This window comes from Cydia strobilella, chromosome 8, assembly GCF_947568885.1.
Source record: "Cydia strobilella chromosome 8, ilCydStro3.1, whole genome shotgun sequence".
Lineage (NCBI taxonomy): Eukaryota > Metazoa > Arthropoda > Insecta > Lepidoptera > Tortricidae > Cydia > Cydia strobilella.
In genome coordinates this window covers 18,119,288-18,134,151 of record NC_086048.1, presented here as the reverse complement: position 1 = coordinate 18,134,151, position 14,864 = coordinate 18,119,288, and positions in this window count along the sequence as shown.

Sequence of the window (14,864 nt, the reverse complement as noted above, 5' to 3'; positions counted from 1 at the left end):
AGCAATTAAGTCCACGTCTCCCCTGTGGGCACACCTAAAGTTAAGGGTTAAAGTCTAGACATTTACTATTCAATCGAGGTTTGCGCGATAATGACATCATAAGGTTTCGTAAGCTTTGTCGTTCTTACTACCGCGAAAATCAAAATTTCTTTTACTAGATTTATATTGACCGGGATATAGACCGTGATTACCTTTCACGGTCTATATCCCGTTCAATATAAATCTAGTGAAACTAACCGTGAATCATTCAAAACTCTAAAATTTCTTTTATCTGCCTCGATCTTTTACCACTCGAACACGAGAGTGAGGCATCAGGTAATGAAATTTCAGTTTTCACGGTAAGTCGAAAGAGACCTTAAAGAAGCTCAAATTGATATACAAACGCCGCACGGAATCGTGGTCAGTGGAGAATGCGGACGAGGAGGGCCGACCCCAAGTAATTGGGACTACCGGTCTAGGGGAAAGAAGTAGAGTTTTCACGGTAGGCCCTCACAGATGAATTTTCAAAATTTCTCTTGTTAAATTTACGACTCTATACCGACCGTCACTACAGTATTTTCTGGTAGAGAAACGTTTGTAACATAACTTAGGTACCGAAGTGTATCAACGTGTTACTTTCAACTTGAAATTTGACAAAGATACCTACCTAAGACTATTTAGCCCTACGCTACCTAGGTGTTTATAGAAAGCTCAGCTGTCGGTAAAAACTGAACTCCATACAATATGAACAAGTTTGGTAACAAATCAAATTATTTTATTAAATATTTTGATTTGTTTTTTTAAGTAGTCACACTACTATATATAAATTAAAAACTGTAATAGATGTCATATATTAAAGAAAAAGTGACGAAGCCCTCCAGTGGTGAAGGCCGGATTCGAACCGGCGTCTTTAGCTATCGCGGCTAACGCCATGAACCCCTAGGCCACCCCGTCACGGCGGTGCCCGTCCGAATTTCTCGACTATATGCCATCTTAGTAAGACTAGGCGTCTTTGACCAGTTCTAAGGCCGCCTTCACCACTGGAGGGCTTCGTCACTTTTTCTTTAATATATGACATCTATTACAGTCCATATTTTATTTTTGTTAGAGTTCCTCATTTGCTTGTTTTTCAATCTGTGTCTTGGTTTTGTACTGAAAAAGTGTAGAGAAAATCCATTAGTACATATTTCCCCTTAAATACAGCTTAGCATGCATAACACGGCCATATTTTTATTTAAAAGCTGTCTGGCGCCTGCGCGTCGTCCATACGAGATCGCAGACATTGTACCTTGTTGCATGACTTTGATCGTGCTTAATTGGAATGTGGATTATCATTGTATCGTAATCGTATCTCTTCGTCAGATCTAGGCGTTTATTTTTGGTCTGTTTTGGTTGAGGTAGCTACCGTACTTGAGGTAGGTAAGGTACGAATAAATATGACATAATTGATGCATCAAGGCGGTTCTCTTACAGAAGGCCTGCCGCGAAACCAATAACTTACTAGTCTTACTACTCTTTGTACGAAACCCGAAAATCGACATTTTGTTATCTGCCACTCTATCGTTTGAATGTGCAAGTGAAGGCAGATAACGAAATTTCGATTTTCGTGTTTCGCGGTAGGATCTCTGTTTGTGCTAGTGGCCCCCTACGCAGAGTTTTGCGTAATATGTATTCCAATATATACACGGTGTTACTTGAGCCACTGAAAACCTGAGACACCCCAACAGATTTTTTTTATTTTAAACTCATCTTGAGTATTTATTCTTTAATTCGATAAATATAAAAAAAAATTCGTTGTTTAGTTTTCTTAACAATTCTATTCGACTGGTAATTCTACACAAGATACTTCGTCGTTTTAGTGACATCAAACAATTGCTAGTTACCATCGTAAACACTGTTAACTGACCATTTGAATACCTTACTGCAACGAGATAAGGTTTACCAATGGCCAGTTAAGGGTGTTGCTCATTGACAAATAACGTGTAAAATGCTAGTCATTGGTGTAGTTGCATTACAAACTTGTAGACTGAGCATGTAAAAAAAATAAAAAATTTACCCCCATTAAAATATAGCGCAATCGATTCTGAACAAACTGTTTTTAGGTTTTCTGTGGGTCATGAAACATCGTGTATACATATATATGTATTGTATGTCCAAATATCAGCATAGTGGCAACTGGCAATAAACTTGTATTTAACCGGCGCCGTAACTTTTAGTGCGTTTTATAATCGTACTTACCTATTTCGAAATGCAGAACACACGTGTCTTTTCTTTGATATTTCAAGAGCATAAGTACTGTGGTCATAAAACTATCTTTTACCGGCCACTGTTACTGACGAAGTATTAAAGATTATGCTTGCCTTATAAAAGCATGTTCGTAATTCTAGGAGCTGACCCTCTTTCACCAAGAAAAGAAGACAGGCGAAGATACGTAGTCTGTGCGGAATGAGAAGAAGAGAGCGGAATAGAATGTAGTACCTATTGATTCCCATATATTCCACGACTCTTCCCTTTCCGCAGACTACCTACTAATAAATAGACTACACGGCGACTTTTTGCAGCGATCAGTCGCAAAAAGGCTGCGTTACACTTACAGTCGCGATGGCGTCGCTGGTCAGTATACTTTGCACACGTAAACACGATTCTGCATCGCTACCATCGCGATACATGATATTTAAATACGTACGCCATGTGCGATCTCCCTAAGATATACTTTTTTAGACGTTTTGTACTGTCTGGTCTGGTCTGAATCGGGTTGGCAACTGTCAAAGGTTTGCAGAGATGGCGCCATCATAGCTTGCCCCGTTTTCTATGAGATTTGGCTTAAAGGGCTGGCATCCAGGGCATTAAAAAACAAAAGTTTGACACATTTCTAGGGTTTGACAGGGCAAGCTATGCTGGCGCCATCTGCTAATTATTTCGACCGGCCAACCCCATTGGAATCTCTATAGTTTTCCCAGGAAATTAAGTATCATCATCTCGCGAGATCGCCATCTGATTCCAACCTAAAGAAAGTAAGCGTTCCTCATGTCATGTTGATATTTTACATAATTTCTGGAAGCTACCATCAATCTAGAAGAGCTAATCTCATTTAGAAGTGACTCGCCAAACTCGCAGTATTCCGTATGTCGTCCACCCAAGATTGAAACAAACGCAGGCGTACTCTTCATCCGAAAGCGGCCACCGTGCACCGGCCAGCAGTCCAAAACTTTGCGGTCTAAGCTACCAACGATCTCATCACTCAAAATAAAACGTAATGTGTCACCCACTATGTCGGGCCCCGCCCCAAAGGGCCCATAGCGCCATCAAACAAGCCGTAACGTATTAACAATCTGACGGGCAGATTTATGCGGTCCAAGACGGACGCCGCGCGCGCATGATGGGAATTAATCAATCGACCGAGGCACAGGCGGTAGCGGAGAGTCGGTTTAAGTTTTAGGACACCGCAGACATTATAAGGTGCACTACGCAACATTATGTAAGTAAGTTACCTAATATTACCGTGTAACAGTGTTTGCTACACAAAATTTAACTGCGGTACCTATCGATGCACTTTAAGAGTCACAAGAACCCGAAGAAGTGTACTTATGGAGAAATACTATTCATGTGCACGCAGCTGCAAGAGTTCATAATGTGTCCATGTAATTTTGCAGCTCACTGTAAGGTGCACTGGGATAACTTCGGAAGCCGGGTAATTTTGAAAATGGTAAATATCTATAAAACTAGAAGCAGTTCCTACTTTAGCAACACTTATGTTACTGCAACGCTTATCAAGGCATCTCGCTTACTATTAGTACAGTAGAAAGTGCAAGTAGTTTAGTCGATATTTGTATTTGCCATTTTCGAATTACCCCGGTTTCGAAGTTACTTACTGAAAGCATATATATTACGTCATATAGAGAAGCCATTCCAAACAATGAAATTGTCGCTATCGCAACTAGGCGAGGCTGTCGAGGGGAGCGGGGCATGAACCACGCGACCAAAACGTCGTAAACGCCGTGAAATACATGGCGCTTACGCGTTTAGGTATTGAGATTCACACCCCGCTACCATAGTTTGTTGACGGCCGGCAACAACTCATGGCGCAAAATACTGGTTCTCTGTCAGGTTCTATACGTAGTAATAATAGTTCAATTGCTGAAAGAGCTTTTACCAAAAGACTGCGCTCAGCCAAGGGTGAAGGGACCAAGTATCCAATATTGCTTTACCATCACATGTGTACGATCTAAGATGGTAAATTAATATTTACTTTCGCCTACATATAACACTTACAAAAAAGTGTAGAAAATAGTATCAAGTGTGGTGGCAGGCGGAGGGAAAGGTCATGGCGAGATATTGGAGCATTCCACACTGATAATAAAATGGGCTCAATTTTGTTTATAAGTTTGAATGGGCCTCAAGGTTAAACGTTTGTACGTTAAATTCGCTCTTTCCCGTCTCTTAGACCATCCTCCAATTTTAGTGTTTAGCACATTGTATTAAAATTAAGAGTATTTACGACGACTGGCGTTAATTACGACAGTTACTTTAACTTCGGCATTTGAATAGTTTTTTTGCATCGATCATTCATTCCATCTATGAGAATAATGATGAGAGTTATTAGTAATACTGATTAATAAATAACATCTTACGTGAATATGTTTTTAATTAAGTAGTTGTTATGGTCACTAATTATTCGCTTTTGTTACGCATTGCATGGTAGGTACAGCTAGCAAAGAAGCACTTGAAATGAGAAGTCCGGTATTAGGACTATTTATACAGAAGCAAGCCGATACGACCTTCAAACCTTCAAGAAAAAAGCGTACTCCCATCTTAAAGGCCGGCAACGCACTTAACCGAACCCAGAGGGTGTCCATGGGCGGCGGTCATCGCTTACCTTCAGGCGATCCGCCGTCTGCTCGTTTCCCTCCTATATTAAAAAAAAGTTGCGGAGTTTAAAAAAATTGGAAAAATTCTCAGAAAGTTCAGAAAACATTCATCAGAAATTATGGATTTAATTTAATTTTAATCTCCAGGATTTGTATTTGTAAATACGAGAAGATTCCGAATTTTTTCAACGTGGAAATTTCGCAATTTCCACATTGAAAAATAACAAACTGTTTGACGGCTCATCAGTAAGCTACTTATTACCAAAGCCTAGCGCAGCGCAGCATAATTGCATGATGTTAACTAGAGATGGGCCGAATATGGATTTTGCCGAATACGAATATTCGGTTCAGCCCATACTAAAACCGCCTAAAACGCTGAAAACAAGTTCATTCAGGTCCGCGGTCTGCACTCATAACGTGTTTTTGACCGACCGGGAATGTTTATGAAAAGAAACAGATACGTCTCATAACTCTCATATTTACATCGCGAAATGCATCTGCGCTTACTAAGTAGCTGACACCCTTAAAAAAAATTGTTTATTCGGTAAATATTTGGCAGTTCGAACCGAACTAAGGATGACTCACGTTAGACCGGGCCGTGTCCGGGTCGGAGCTTCCGGCGCTTACTTTTCTATGACATGACAGGTGATCACATGATGCTTTCCATAGAAAACGAAGCGCCGGGAGCTCCGGCCCGGACACGGCCCGGTCTAACGTGAGTCATCCCCTATTCGAATGAAAAATATGCCGAATATATCGAATAATTACCGAATATTCGGCCCATCCCTAATGTTAACCCAAAATAAAAGACCATATGAAAACATTTTAGGTATAGGTAACTAATATAACTAACAGGTATTTTGGTATTGTATAATTCCTGAAATGGGACCGTAGATGTTTGATACACGGGTCAAACACAAAACTGTTGAACTGTTGAACACACTTAACTTTTGGGTATGTCTACAGGAAAGATGTGAACGCAGTTTTGTGCTTGACCCACTCATTAATTTCTACCCCTTGTTACAAATCGGAGGCACAATATTTTGTCCAGGTTCTCAAAACACCACCATAGACAGATCCAAAGAAAACTTTGTACCTACATGCGTGGCATATCATGGCAATCCAAAAATTTAAAACAATAAAAAGATCTATCATGTCATAATAAAATTATGGTTATGGATGGTATAAACTTTTAAATTATATAGAAAAATACCCACCTATGAAAGGTCCCCCAAGTCTGTCCCCTGCGGAAGGGTGCCCATGAGGCTGGCTACATTATGCCGCTGGATGGCCATGCCTATTCTTTGGCCGATTTATTTTTATTTATTCCAGAAATTGTATTTTCATATTTACTTTATGGGCCGAGCGATCGATAAATGTACTCCAAGAAAAAAAAATAGTTTTTGTTTTCGGTCAGCTGCCATTCGGCTGGAGAGTTTCAACAATATTAAACAATGTCACAATGGGATGACTTATGAATAGTATTTTAAAAGGTTCAAAAGTATAAACACAGTGAGATGATAACAGATACATGAAACCGTACTAAGGTATGGTATGAATAAAGATCCTAAGTAGTTAGAGAGGAAAGGACTTAAGGCAATAATTTTCAAAAATTGCCAAGTTCGCATGAATGAAATATTCTCGGTATTTTTTTCAACGTTTATTGCCAAACATTCTTGCAGTTATTTTCCATTTCTATAACACTTGAAACAAATGCCAATGAGTGACGTAGGATGTCAAATGGAACAGTCGTCAACAGCTAACAACATTTTTTTTTATTTTATTGAATAATAATCCGCGTAGGACACTTCTATGGGTATCAAAGGATTGATTTAGCCGCGTCGCGCCGCTTCGCTTCACGTTCGCGCGTTGTTCGGCTACGTAAGACGCTACATGTAAACTCTTTAGAAGCCGTTAGCAGCTTGAAAAGTTCTTGAAGCTTTTTCTTTTTTTTACAATATTTTTTGCTTGCCAAAGCAAGCAGCCACTGCAGCCTTTGACCGCCTGCTACTATAATATAGTTCCTAGTACTAGTGCAGATACTGCAGATGTAGTGCATGTGATTGTTTTCCATCGTATTTTCACGGAAACGTACGAACGTGACATGCCATTTCAGCCAGTCTCGTTACAAAAAGTACTGAGGTTGACTGAAGTAGCATGACAAATACGAACGTTTCCGAGAAAATACGATGGAAAACAATTATGCACTACATCGGTATTATGACCTACGAATCTTAATTAGATTGTCTGTCCACTTGGGGTGTTTTCCAGACTGTAATTATAGTATACTAAACTCGTTGCGTCTTTCGATAGACGGTCTTCTGTTACACTGACCTTTAAAAATAGTTATTTGTTATACAAGGGTGCAAAGTTGTATTTTACCCGCGAGTGTAGAATTGAAACACGAGCAAGCGAAAGGATTCTATAGGTGAACCACGAGCGAAGCGAGTGGTTCTAAAATAGAATCCTGAGCGTAGCGAGTGTTTCAACACACGAGACGTAAAATACATTTGCGCCCGTGTGTAACACAAAACTTTTCACCTCACTATAGCGAGGAAAGTGCAACATCCGCACGTTAGATCATCTTCATCACTGGAATCACTCATTTCTTTACGATATTATAACAGAAAACTCTGGAAGTTGTGTATTTTTACGCGAGTCGGTGAGAAAAGGTTTTAAGTAAAAAAATTGTTGACATTTCTAATGTATGAAATGTCAACGATGCGTTTTGAAATTGCATCGACTCAACTTGTGCGTTCAGAATTATATTTAACATCATTATAAAAAAACAAACGTTTCTTATGGAATTTTAAGGTTTATGACTTAAAATCATTAAATAAAGCTAAATATGGTATTTTTTATTAGATTCTCAAACCATTTATTTAATGATAATTAATATCGAACGAACCATTATCATGAGCGTTTTACGTTTTGTTATCTGTCAAGCTACTTAAACACGCTTCATCCAAGGTCAAATTACTTTCCCCACTAGTGGATAAAACGCGTTTTTCCCCGCTTGTATTGAAGGATAAACGACAACTTTCCGAGCTAGTGAGGGGAAAAAAGTATATAATATGTTATATACTTTTTCACCTCAGCAGCTCGAACAAGCCTACTTTCGTCACTCCCTGGAGTGAGGAAAGTGCGATTTTCCTCACTCCAGGGAGTGAAACAATGTAGCTTTTTAATTTAGTGAAGGCCATGAACTTCATACTTTTATTACATTTTTTATATGGTATGGTATGGTATGGTACGGTACGGTACGGTACGGTCCGGTCCGGTCCGGTCTCGTCTTGTCTCGTATCGTATCGTATCGTACATATTATAATACTTTTTTTTTCTGTTTATTCTGTGTAATTCGAAAAACATTTTAACCTTTAATATGTTCTCACTACTGAGGTGAAAAATTATGTGTGCAACACGAGAGCAAAGTTATTTTACATCTCGTGTTTTTGAGTCCCTCGCTACGCTCAAGATTCTACCTTAGAATCTTTCGCTTTCTCGGGACTCAAAATAAACACTCGCAAGAAAAACCAACTTTCCTCTCTTGTTGCACAAATAACTATTTTTAAGCGCTGGTGGCCTAGCGGTAAGAGCGTGCGACTTGCAATCCGGAGGTCGCGGGGTCACACCCCGGCTCGTACCAATGAGTTTTTCGGAACTTATGTACTAAATATCATTTCTTATTTACCAGTCGCTTTTCGGTGAAGGAAAACATCGTGAGGAAACCGGAGTAACCGGACTAATCTCGCGCCACCGACACGTTCTGTACTAAAGCTACATAAATCAAGCCCAAACATGATGGCCATCAAAATTTATAATAAAATTAGCGACGACATTAAATTGCAGACATCAGAAACGCTATTCAATAAGCAGTTGAAGGACTATTTAATTAATAAGTGCTGTTATAAGCTTAAATAATTAATTATTTATTATTATGTTAATAATGATGAAATTGATAATTCAATGAATACCTACATTAGGTAATCCGTATTTTTTGACATTTAGATTTTTATTCTAGAAAGTTTCTAGACTAGTATTTTTTTATACAATTTTGGTGTTTGACGATCCTTTTGTGAATTCTTATTATTAAGTTTGACATATCTATAATAATTCAATGTTTTTAAGAATAATAATAACTGCATCAATAAATTGCTCTGACATTTAGATTAAGGTAATATAAAACTTGACAATTTAAAAGTGCTTGTTGTTAGGCCCATTTGAATAAAGAATATTTTGACTTTTGACTTTTTGACTTTTTAAAGATTTTTTGGAAGATGAAATGTAATCATTTTGTAGTTTAGTGTATTTATTGGACATGTCACATTTTACAATTTTTAATTTAAGCTTAAAATTAACATTATATAGGTATTCATATTTTTGACATAAACTTACAATCGTTTTAAGCATGTATATTATTATTGTATATTTAATTTTATAATTTTTAGTAAAATAAAATCAGTTATTGACTTTAGAAATAACTATATAATACAACTATGAAATTATTAAAAGTTAAATAAGACACTGTCAAATGTATTGTACATATATAAATTAATCTTTAGATTTAAGATAATTGCCGTGCCCTCCCAGGGCCCATGTGAAACAAACTATTATATATGTAACACCTGTGTACCTATCATGGATGCAATAAATAAATATGAAATAATCCCAACAAGGCCAACAAGGGTTGAAAGGTCAGATGGCAGTCGCTTTCGTAAAAACTAGTGCCTACGCCAATTCTTGGGATTAGTTGCCAAGCGGACCCCAGGCTCCCCTGAGCCGTGGCAAAAATGCCGGGACAACGCGAGGATGATGATGATGACTTTTTTTTAAAAGTCAGTGTAACAGAAGACCGTCTATCGAAAGACGCAAACGAGTTAAGCATACTATAATTACATTAATTACATACTATATGTATGATCCGTGTCTATCGCACAGAAGGAGCTTTTTCCACCATGTACCGGAGGATGCAGTCTTGAAAACACCCCAAGTGGACAGATATTAGTACCAAGTAGACGCGACATTTAAGCGTTAAACATGCTCAAAGTTGATATCTGTAATTTCTTCAAACAAGGTAAACCAACCCCCATTGCTCTGTATTCTTATGGGCACATTGAAATATTTTTAAGGGGCTCCCTAACGCCAATGACCTACGATCTGAATCCCTTAGATTTCTAATGTTTTTTGTAGCTTATCATATTAACAGCAACGGCTTTAAGCAATATTGTATCCCACATTTACTTTAAAGTTCATTTGTCTTCGAGATATTTGGCATCAAAGTTTTAGGCCAAAAAACTGGTTTTCTGATCATAACTTTTGTGTTAATTAAAATTAAAACCTCTGACCTCTGACACGTTTTTCGAGACGTCTAAGACGAACCCAAATATGTAAATTTTGTATACTTATTTATGTAAAATCCTTCACAGCAATCTAGTTATGAAAAAAGTGTTTTTTAGACATCGTTAAAAAAAAAACATAAAAAAATAAATATTCATTTCTTTCAAGATCCGGTAGACAAGAATAGAGATAAAATATTAAAGAACCGATAGCCGTTTGTCTTATAATTCTATCTGTACCTGTAGTACAAATGTAGGAGACGATTCAAAACTTGTCAAAAATCGATGAAAACCGCGGGTAGCCCCTCAAGATAAAACCGTTAATTGGCAGGGTTTTGACGTTTTGAGAGTCCGCCGAGTCCGGGGGCTTCAGAGGATTTTAATTTTTAATAGTCAAAGTAGTCAGACAGGCTCCAGAGCAGACTGTCCGCGAAACTCACCATAAAAATATTGATATTGGCAGGTACTTAGAGCAATATCGGTCGATTCTCAATACCGGAATTGGAATCCGATACTGACCCTCAATACCGATATTGATATTGATTTTCTATATTGTCATATTTTTTGATCGTTGGAATTTGCGTTTCATAAAATACACAAAATATTATTTTTATAATTAGTTAATTAAAAAAAGGAAGTTACGTCGAAATATTCGCAACAGTCGCATCGTAATTATATTTGTATCTCCTTCTGGATTTCACGGGCCTATAAATCCCGGTCTTTTGATAGGCTTGCGTGGGGATATAGATCCAACACGTAGAGGCCCCTTGGAGAGCTTTAATGTCATGTAGAATGCCTGCTGGAACCCGTTCACAGGTGCAACAATAGACACCCATGAACCGGTCGCAGCAGGCATTGGGACTATTGTAGAAAAAGTGAACAGTATACCGGTTTATGGATTGAAGTTTGGCTGGTCAAAAGATTGGGCTATTGCTGAGAGGTCCGGACACCTGCCATAACAATGTCTGTACACGTTATCGAGGCAGGCGGTGACTCGCCGCTGACTAGATGGGCCCCTGAAACTGCCGTCGTAAAGACAACCAGGAGCAACACCGGTGTGAGCGGCTCAGGGGTGTCGAGAGGTGTGCGCCGCTTTCTACCCAGTGGCTGTTACCAGCCACTGTGCCAACTCGCGTCTTATGCATCTTTCACTTCCATCCCTGGAGCATATAGCTCTTACGACTCCCCTCTGGACGGCCAATGAAGGCAAGCCAGAGCTGAGAGTCCTGCGGGTCCCCTTGGGGTCCACTCCGACCGACGAAGACACGCCGGAGACGGAGACCCTGACCGACTCTCTGGAGCACTCGGGTCCGTGGGGTCGTCACACCCCAACAGCTCGCCACAAGCTGCCCTGCGGGCATATTATTATTATTTGTTTATTATATTATTTTATTAAAAAAAATACCAGAATTCCGATATCGATAACTAAAATTGCGGTATTGCAATATCGTAAAAATCGGTCCGATATTCCGGTATTGATGCCAATCATGCCTCATGCCCCAGGTTATCTACAGCAACTTTCTTACACAACTGCGCAAAGGGCCCAAAGTTAAGGTACAGTACTGCAGTAGCTTCATCCATCAGTTTGAAAAATCGAAGCGCTTTTTTAGACCACAAACGGTTCCAAAAATTTAATTAGCAGTCTTGAGCCCATTTTCTAATAACTTCATTGATTCGAAACCCGATCTTTTGACTTTCGCTGGATAAAAAAAACACGAACAAAGGTCTAAAACGCATCCCCTTATAATTTGTAGGTATACCTAACCATTTTTGCACAAATGCTAAATATATGAAAATTGCCTCTAAAAATGTCCAATGTTATTTCCATCGATTAGAGTTTGCACGGATGTGCGGAAAGAGAAGTCGTAGTATGTATTCAATCATCAATCAATCAAAATGTTTATTTCAGGTAAAAACTCATAAGATAAAAATTACAAATTGTATTGGTTCCCATATATTCCACCATTCTCTTTCCGCACACTCTAGGTACTTTTTTTTGTTAAAAATTACAAAATAAATAAATTAAAAAACATCCCGGGCAAGCATACCCACCTCGCTCGCAGTGAGAGTTAAGAGATGAACCTAAATCCACGGGGCCTTAAGGGCTATAAAATAAAACCGAATTTTCTGATTGTACCTCAAAAAGGAGTTTTCACTTCTTTAAAATTTGCCATAATATATTGTCCACAGGGCTCCCAGTTTTTATTTTAACTAGGTATATAGGATCCAGATAACTTTTTGACAATACTACGGAGTTTTAGTCACCTGGTTACTCTAAACCACGTATTATTATTACCACGACCAATTGATACTTTGCCAACCATTTCAAAGATCTCGAAAAAAATCACGGCATAAGCCAATCTCTGAATGAAAGTCAAACCGACTACATTACCACTATAACACCCTTATAAAACATGTTTATTATACTTATCCGGCTATATTGATTGTTATCGATCTAATCAATGGTATATTTTAATAACTAGCCGAATAAATTGCATCATCAGATGACAATAGCGTTAAGAGATCACCTCTGCGTTAACCCTGCTAATGCGCGCGGTAAATTAACTTTATTAACCTTTAATTAATTTAAATGTTTAAATTAATTATGGTTAAAATTTACTTTATGTAGCGTTTTTTAATTTAAAAAAGTTTATTAAATAAATAATTCTTATAGGACAATGTTACACAGCTCCACCTCAGATATTGTTTTTATTTAGAATCCGTCTAAGATAACTTTGCACTGATTTTAACAGAACAAAGGGAGTGTCACGATGACATTGCCACACTTTGTCGTCGCAAATGACATGCAGAGCTAGCTTATTATTTATTAGACAGGACAAACAGGTACAACGGGCAAAATGCCAGGAACCCTTCGTGAGTGCGGAAGTTGAAATTTGTAGAACCCCATTCGATGAACTTTATTTTTTATTTATAAGGCATAAATTGAAGCCATGTTGATGTTAGGCAATATAGTAAGAATGAATACAATTTTACCAATTTAATTTTTAGTGGGTGTAGCTACATATTTAAATACTTATTAACAGTTTATAATAAATCATTTAAGCTGTAGGGGCATAACTCAATGACAAACTTTGTAGTCTTGCTACGGGAATATGTCATAAGCCACTGGGGCTATTAATCAAGGTAAAAGAGTTTAATTATACGATACGTACTTATAGACAGAACATTTTATGCAGGTGTCTAAAGTAAATATTGGTTGATTTTACTTCAAATATCGATATTAAGTATCTAACCGTCACAATCTAACGGAAAACAAATGATTTTAACATTTTTAGAATCGCCTGGTCGTGATTATAAAAAAATACTTAATATGTGTTTTTAATCAAAAGGTCCCACATTGTCGGTTGTCGATAAGATTGATTTCTTATTGAAGCCATATGGAAATAGCGCCTTATTGACAACCGATAATAAGTACCCTTTTGATTGAGAATGGCACATATGGTCATCATGCAATTTGCAACTTAACGCAAGCACGTTGTATACTGTCGATATCTAGTTTAGGTACTATCACCACTTATTAAGTAGAAGTAGTAATCACTTTATTGTACACAAGTTACACAACACAGGTTTACATAAAATTTACAGAAATAGAGAATATGTACAAAGGCGAACTTATCCCTTATTCATTTTTTTGAAGTTAAATATATGAATATAAATATACAAGCTATGTTTTGGTGTTTGACCACCAACCACGACAACCAGCCCATAGCAACCATGGCTGTGATAGAATAGAGTAACAGCTTGGCAAATCGCCTTGATTGCAAATTGTAACAATAGACACCTTATCGTGTGATAAGGTGTCTATTGTTACAATTGAACGAGAGTTGAATTGAGAGAACGTTACTGGAATCAGGAATCCAACCAAGTGTGGTATGTTGCTGGATTTTTTCTCATTCCAGAAGATGATTTACTTATAAAGGCCTCTATTGAACTAAGATTTCTCCAAATGGCTGATTGACGCCATAGGACATAAAAGAGTTGGCAGCTGGACAAGACAGCGAGGAAATGTCGGCATTCTGGGCACCATGATCTGCCAGGGACCAACTTTAGAAAATAATTACGTTATTAGTTTTGTATTATTTACAAGTATTTTTTTTGTATTTTATATATTATTAAGTAGTATTTAAGTTTATTTTAAAGTACCTATCCAATATATTATTCCAGGTTCTAAACTATCTGTATGTATCATTTCATTCGTTTCAAACAGCTCTGTTTAGTTTCCACATTAACATAGGATAATACTAACAGGATAATTTTGTAGACCTACAGCTATGGCGATTAGGCCCTTTAGTTTTAAATTTTAATATAAATAACCGGACAAGTGCGAGTCAGATTGCCCACCGAGGATTCCGTACAAATTTAAATTATTTTATTTTTATTTTTAAATATTTATGGTTTTTAGATTGTAAGACGATATTACTTGCCAAATTTCATAGTTCTAGGTCAAATGGAAGTACTTACCCTATCAATTTTGATTCCCTTGAGTGTCGAAATATCGATTTATGCGGCATAAACGGCCGTATCTTTTTTTACCTTAACTTAGGAGTTTTTATTTATTTACAGCTTCAAGGGACTGTAGAACTGAGTATATGGTTTTAATTTCAACTCGATACCTCCACGCGTTCCCGAGATAAAGGGTCTGGACAGACAGACAGACGGA